The sequence below is a fragment of the Hevea brasiliensis genome, unplaced genomic scaffold (genome assembly GCF_030052815.1).
Source record: "Hevea brasiliensis isolate MT/VB/25A 57/8 unplaced genomic scaffold, ASM3005281v1 Scaf578, whole genome shotgun sequence".
NCBI lineage: Eukaryota > Viridiplantae > Streptophyta > Magnoliopsida > Malpighiales > Euphorbiaceae > Hevea > Hevea brasiliensis.
Window position 1 is genome coordinate 23,380 of NW_026615115.1, and position 7,853 is coordinate 31,232.

Sequence of the window (7,853 nt, forward strand, 5' to 3'; positions counted from 1 at the left end):
ATAAAACAATGTGAGAGTATTAATTAAGTAGCAATGGTGGGTATAATTTAATGATAGCGGCATATATATTAATTTGTTTCCCATAGCTCCCAAGAAGAAAATTCCACCTTCTCCTTTGCATGAATCTATTGCTTCTTTCCCTAATTCCAAGCTTTATGAATTTTGTGTTTTCTTATCACTCACGATACTGACATTATATTTGTCCATAAGATTATTATGGATTCCTGATGCACCTACTTTCTCTCCCACAAAATATAACACCCACTGCTCTTAAATTTAGAAAATAATTGTAATTATTTATCTATGGGAAGCTCTATTTTTAGTCTTCTTAGTGCATGCAATAATTTTTCTGCTTGGCCAATTACATTGGTTTCAAAATTCCTACATCTATTTCAAATTGCATATCCTTAATTCTAAGAGAGCAAATTGCATTTCAGAATAGAAAGGCAGAGTCTCCATTACAAGATTTAAAAACTTTTCGTGTCAATCAGTAGACATGACATTTAGGTGAAATGTTTATGTAGCAAGATTAGGATTTAATGGATAGTACTTAGAATCTATCATTTTATCAAGCTTACTTTGTTGCAATTGAATTTTACTTTCGAAGAAAAAAGTTTAAGCTTCCATTCTCTCTCTCTCTAACTTTTAGAGAGAGAGTTTCTCTCTTTTTTTGCCTTTGTTTATTTGGGAGTTCAATCTCCTTTTCTTTTGCAGGCGGTGTCTGGCTTTCCCTACTCCTTTTTGTTGTGTGGGGGGGGGGAGGGGTTGGGGGTTTGGCGCTTCCTCATCCTTGCGCCATTCGCAGGTCTCACCCTCCCCTCACTTGGTAGGGACTGTAAATAGCTTTTATTTTTAATTCTAAGAGAGCAAATTGTATTTCAGAATAGAAAGGTAGAGTATCCATTACAAGATTTAAAAACTTTTCGTGTCAATCAGTAGACATGACACTTAGGTGAAATATTTATGTAGCAAGATTAGGATTTAATGGATAGTACTAGAATCTATCATTTTATCATGCTTACTTTGTTGCAATTGAATTTTACTTTTGAAGGAAAAAGTTTAAGCTTCCACTCTCTCTCTCTAACTTTTAGAGAGAGAGTTTCTCTCTTTTTTTGCCTTTATTTATTTGGGAGTTCAATCTCCTTTTCTTTTGCAGGCGGTGTCTGGCTTTTCCTACTCCTTTTTGTTGTTTGAGAGGGGGTTGGCGCTTCCTCATCCTTGCCCCATTCTGCAGGTCTCACCCTCCCCTCACTTGGTAGGGACTGTAAATAGCTTTTATTTTATTGTGGTTTTGTAGCATGCAGGTTTGGGGTTGATGGAGAGGGTTTTTTGTAACCTACTTTGTCTTTGTATCAGTGCTTAGCAATGGACACTTCGATTAGTACCTATGATGCAACTGGATAGGGCTTGGCTCTAGGGTTTTGAGTTTTAAGTGTATATGGTACCGTTGGGGACAATCCAAAATGCTTGTTGTTTGCATCTGGTCCCTTAACAGCCTGAGAATGCCAGAAGGGCTCTACCATACCGACTCAAAGAGTCTAGAAGTTTGATTCCTTATAGCTTGATTTGAAGCTTTGCGTCATTGATCCTTTCTTGGGAATCTGTTTTGATCTCTTTTAGACTTCATTCGGTCTTTGTACCGGTGTTTAGTAGCGTAACGTAGTAAAGAATCAACACACAATCAAATCATCAAATAAATAATAAGATTCTAGAATCTTAAGAACACAATAAACAAATTAAAGCACTGCTTTATTTGAAAGAATTTAAATTATGATAATTATGAAATGTTATAAAAAAATTTCTCATAGAAAATAAAGTGTTTATATAGATTTTTACTGAATAAGGAAAAAAAAAACTTCTAATTGAAGTAGGAAAATAAAGCTAAAAAAGAAATAAACATGCCCCCTAGAATTAACTTCTCACACACACGGCCATGTGACTATGTGGCTTGGCCATATTGTCTACTAGATATAGATGGATATTTTTTTTTTTCCAAAGATAAGAGATTCATTGCAAGCCTTTAAATAGGCAAAGAAGATATTACAAAGTTGAATTATGTTCATCAAGCAGACATTTTTTTGCCAAGCAATGAGCTGTCATGTTCCCCATCCTATTGACATGAAGAAAAGTGACATGTTCTAAAGTTACAAATAGTTGCTTAATATCTAGAACTCTGCCTTTGATTGCTAGAAAAGAGTTGACTCCTGAATAGCTTGAATGACAAATAATGCATCTCCCTCGATTAGAGCCTCCTGAAAGTCTTGCACACTGGCTAAAAGGACTACCTTTCCACATGCGGGGGTTTCTAAGATTAATGGATCATTCTGACTCGAAAAGCGTTTGCACAACCAACCCAAAGATCGACCAACTGAGTCCCTTGTTATCACTGCGATCGAACCACAATTGTTGGACTTATCAATATCTCCATAAAAATTAATTTTAATGGTACCTTAAGGAGGTCTTGTCCAAGTTATAGGATGTTGATGATTTGCCATTTGTGGCCTTATAATTGTATCTGAAGCAGAATTGAAATCTTCCAAGTAAGATAAGGCTGAAGAAATGATCTTCTGATGAGAAAGAAAACGGTTCCTAAAAACCAAGTGGTTTCAACCTTTTCAAATACTCCACAAAAGGAAAACCATTAAAACTACATGATTGTGATTTTGACTAAAGGACTACAAGGTTGAACAAAGTTTCAACCAAATTTCAGAAGGAGTTGACCCATTCAACAAGGAAGACTAAAGCAACTAAGGCGAGTAAAGCCAAACATGAGCTGCTCTTGGACACCGAAGAAAGAGGTGAGTAATTGTCTCAGATTTGCCATAGAAGTTGCACTCTCTCAGGCAAGAAGGCTGAATGTTATTAATTTGATTATTTGTTGGAAGTCTCCCTTTTAAAAATTTTCCACATGAAGACTATAAGTTTTGGAGGCAAATTAAGATTCCAGAATTCTCGCCAAAGGGCAGAATGGAAGTTATCTGAATTAGGACCTAGTCCTGCATGACTTAAAGATATTTGAGTGCTAAGAATCTTTTAAGCAATGCAGTACTCAGATTTGACTGTATATAGACTAGACTGGGTGAAATGCTAAACCAAGTTATCTTGTCGACGAAACAAGCTACTAGGAATGGATAGAATATTCCTAACCTTTTCTTCCAAAAAAACTGCTCTCAAATTTTGGGCATTCCAAGCCTGTGAATTGTCATTAACCAACTGAGAGGTCCAAATGATTGATGGGTCTGTATTTTCTTTAACCCGTAGTGGATTAAGAAAGGAGTTTGGAATCCATTTATCAAATTTACAAAGAATAGAATCTCTATCATTAAAATTATATCTCACACTTTCTTCTAAAACTCTCCTCCCCCATAGGATGCTTTGCCATGCCCATGAAGGGTTAGAACCTTGTCTTGCTTGCACGAAAAAAGAAAAAGGAAAATATCTTTCTTTAAGAACTCTAGCAATCAAAGAGTTGGGATTGGATAAAATCCTCTAATCTGGTTTGGCTGGGAGAACCATATTAAACATTTCCGAGTCGCAAAAACCTAAACCTTGACAAATTTTTCTCTCAGGAAATCCAATGAATCCTCTTCTCTTAATCTTTTCGGCCCCAGCAGAAATTAGCAATCATACTGCTAATAGAAGCACAAAGGGATGAAGGCAGACAAAAGCACGTCATAGTGTATACTGGAATGGCTAAAGCCTTAATTGGCGCTTCCTCATCCTTGCCCCATTCGCAGGTCTCACCCTCCCCTCACTTGGTAGGGACTGTAAATAGCTTTTATTTTATTGTGGTTTTGTAGCATGCAGGTTTGGGGTTGATGGAGAGGGTTTTTTGTAACCTACTTTGTCTTTGTATCAGTGCTTAGCAATGGACACTTCGATTAGTACCTATGATGCAACTGGATAGGGCTTGGCTCTAGGGTTTTGAGTTTTAAGTGTATATGGTACCGTTGGGGACAATCCAAAATGCTTGTTGTTTGCATCTGGTCCCTTAACAGCCTGAGAATGCCAGAAGGGCTCTACCATACCGACTCAAAGAGTCTAGAAGTTTGATTCCTTATAGCTTGATTTGAAGCTTTGCGTCATTGATCCTTTCTTGGGGAATCTGTTTTGATCTCTTTTAGACTTCATTTGGTCTTTGTACCGGTGTTTAGTAGCGTAACGTAGTAAAGAATCAACACACAATCAAATCATCAAATAAATAATAAGATTCTAGAATCTTAAGAACACAATAAACAAATTAAAGCACTGCTTTATTTGAAAGAATTTAAATTATGATAATTATGAAATGTTATAAAAAAATTTCTCATAGAAAATAAAGTGTTTATATAGATTTTTACTGAATAAGGAAAAAAAAAACTTCTAATTGAAGTAGGAAAATAAAGCTAAAAAAGAAATAAACATGCCCCCTAGAATTAACTTCTCACACACACGGCCATGTGACTATGTGGCTTGGCCATATTGTCTACTAGATATAGATGGATATTTTTTTTTTTCCAAAGATAAGAGATTCATTGCAAGCCTTTAAATAGGCAAAGAAGATATTACAAAGTTGAATTATGTTCATCAAGCAGACATTTTTTTGCCAAGCAATGAGCTGTCATGTTCCCCATCCTATTGACATGAAGAAAAGTGACATGTTCTAAAGTTACAAATAGTTGCTTAATATCTAGAACTCTGCCTTTGATTGCTAGAAAAAGAGTTGACTCCTGAATAGCTTGAATGACAAATAATGCATCTCCCTCGATTAGAGCCTCCTGAAAGTCTTGCACACTGGCTAAAAGGACTACCTTTCCACATGCGGGGGTTTCTAAGATTAATGGATCATTCTGACTCGAAAAGCGTTTGCACAACCAACCCAAAGATCGACCAACTGAGTCCCTTGTTATCACTGCGATCGAACCACAATTGTTGGACTTATCAATATCTCCATAAAAATTAATTTTAATGGTACCTTAAGGAGGTCTTGTCCAAGTTATAGGATGTTGATGATTTGCCATTTGTGGCCTTATAATTGTATCTGAAGCAGAATTGAAATCTTCCAAGTAAGATAAGGCTGAAGAAATGATCTTCTGATGAGAAAGAAAACGGTTCCTAAAAACCAAGTGGTTTCAACCTTTTCAAATACTCCACAAAAGGAAAACCATTAAAACTACATGATTGTGATTTTGACTAAAGGACTACAAGGTTGAACAAAGTTTCAACCAAATTTCAGAAGGAGTTGACCCATTCAACAAGGAAGACTAAAGCAACTAAGGCGAGTAAAGCCAAACATGAGCTGCTCTTGGACACCGAAGAAAGAGGTGAGTAATTGTCTCAGATTTGCCATAGAAGTTGCACTCTCTCAGGCAAGAAGGCTGAATGTTATTAATTTGATTATTTGTTGGAAGTCTCCTTTTAAAAATTTTCCACATGAAGACTATAAGTTTTGGAGGCAAATTAAGATTCCAGAATTCTCGCCAAAGGGCAGAATGGAAGTTATCTGAATTAGGACCTAGTCCTGCATGACTTAAAGATATTTGAGTGCTAAGAATCTTTTAAGCAATGCAGTACTCAGATTTGACTGTATATAGACTAGACTGGGTGAAATGCTAAACCAAGTTATCTTGTCGACGAAACAAGCTACTAGGAATGGATAGAATATTCCTAACCTTTTCTTCCAAAAAAACTGCTCTCAAATTTTGGGCATTCCAAGCCTGTGAATTGTCATTAACCAACTGAGAGGTCCAAATGATTGATGGGTCTGTATTTTCTTTAACCCGTAGTGGATTAAGAAAGGAGTTTGGAATCCATTTATCAAATTTACAAAGAATAGAATCTCTATCATTAAAATTATATCTCACACTTTCTTCTAAAACTCTCCTCCCCCATAGGATGCTTTGCCATGCCCATGAAGGGTTAGAACCTTGTCTTGCTTGCACGAAAAAAGAAAAAGGAAAATATCTTTCTTTAAGAACTCTAGCAATCAAAGAGTTGGGATTGGATAAAATCCTCTAATCTGGTTTGGCTGGGAGAACCATATTAAACATTTCCGAGTCGCAAAAACCTAAACCTTGACAAATTTTTCTCTCAGGAAATCCAATGAATCCTCTTCTCTTAATCTTTTCGGCCCCAGCAGAAATTAGCAATCATACTGCTAATAGAAGCACAAAGGGATGAAGGCAGACAAAAGCACGTCATAGTGTATACTGGAATGGCTAAAGCCTTAATTAGAACCTCTTTCCTCCCTTGTGAGAACAGCTTCTCCTTCCAACCTACAATTTTACTCTAAATTTTTAACTTAAAAGCCTGAAAAGTTTGAAATTTTGATCTAAAGATTACTGCAGGTAAACCAAGAAACTTATCTTGACCCCGAACATTTTGCACACAATGCAAGGAAGAGACACGACCGTGTATTCAGCCTATCTGGCCGTGTCAGCCTCCAGATTCTGATGACCTCTTAGACAGCTGCGCCATGTAGTTGCCAAAATTCACACGGCCTGGCTATGTTGCTTTCTGTATCTTAAGTCTTTTGCTTTGATGTCTCATTAGAAAAATGCACAATCTTAGCCGCGACGGTGGGACTGCAGCCACGTGACCCACTGGATGCTGTGTGAGTCATTTAGTGAAATAATTTTAGGGAAAGCAAAGGTATGTAACCTATTCAAGTTTCTTTCATATAAAACCTTATTCAGTAATTAAAATCTTAAGTTTATAATCATACAATATGTCATTATATATATATATATATATATATATATATATATATATATAAAATTCCATTTTGAAAAATTTTTCTTATAATTTTAAAGCATTTAATCATAATACATTTGTAAAGACACTCTATATTTAAATATTGTATTAATGAATTCACTGTTAATTTGATATAGAAAAGAAATCATAAAATGAATATTTTTATTTTTTTATTATTTATATTTTCTATGATTTAAGTTTATAAAATAGAGATTAAATTTTAAATTTCATTTTAGTATATTTATTTTTATGATTTTTATTTAGATTATTATAGACATATAAAAGTACATTATTCATTTATTTATAACTTTACAGACTCACGTAACGTTTTTTAAGAAATAAAATTCAAATTTGAAGAAAATAATTTATTTTGGTATTTATATTTTAGAGATGAATTTTATTGTAGATGTGTATGATGAAAATTATTTATTTATCTTTGATTTCTATCATTCATAAATATTTTTAATAATATATCTATAAAAAATAATTAATAATATTTTCTTTTATATTTTTATTTTGAGGTTAATTTTTTCTACGTGTTACTCAATTTTGGTGTTTGTTATACTTCCGTCTCTTAATTTAAAAAGCGTTACATAAAAGTTTTTTATGCCAGAATCTCATCATATTTCCGATCAGATACGTGGTAACATCACGTTGTAAATAAAAAGAAATTAAAGAAACTAAAATACCATATATGAAATTTATATTAGTCTCTTTCCTTCAACCTCTATTTTATGTCTATTAATCTTACTTAAAAGTTTAAAAGTTATATTCCTACTTAAAATATCCACAGTAATTGGAATTATATAATTTCATATTTCTTTTTATTTTACATATCAAATTTGTTAGAAATATGGTAGAATTCTAATATAAGAGGCTTTTATGTAATGTTTTTATAAATTGAGTAACTTTTACGAAATATTTTTTAAGTTGAAAGATTTTATAATAATAAAATAAAAATAAAAGACGAAAATGCAACAAATTATAAAGTTGAAAGACCATATTGAAAATTAGCCTTTATTTTAGTGTTATTTGACATTATGTTTGAAGGTCTAAAATTATTTTTCTGAATAAAAGTATTATTTTAGATGCTGTTAAAAAAATTTTAAAAAATAGATTTT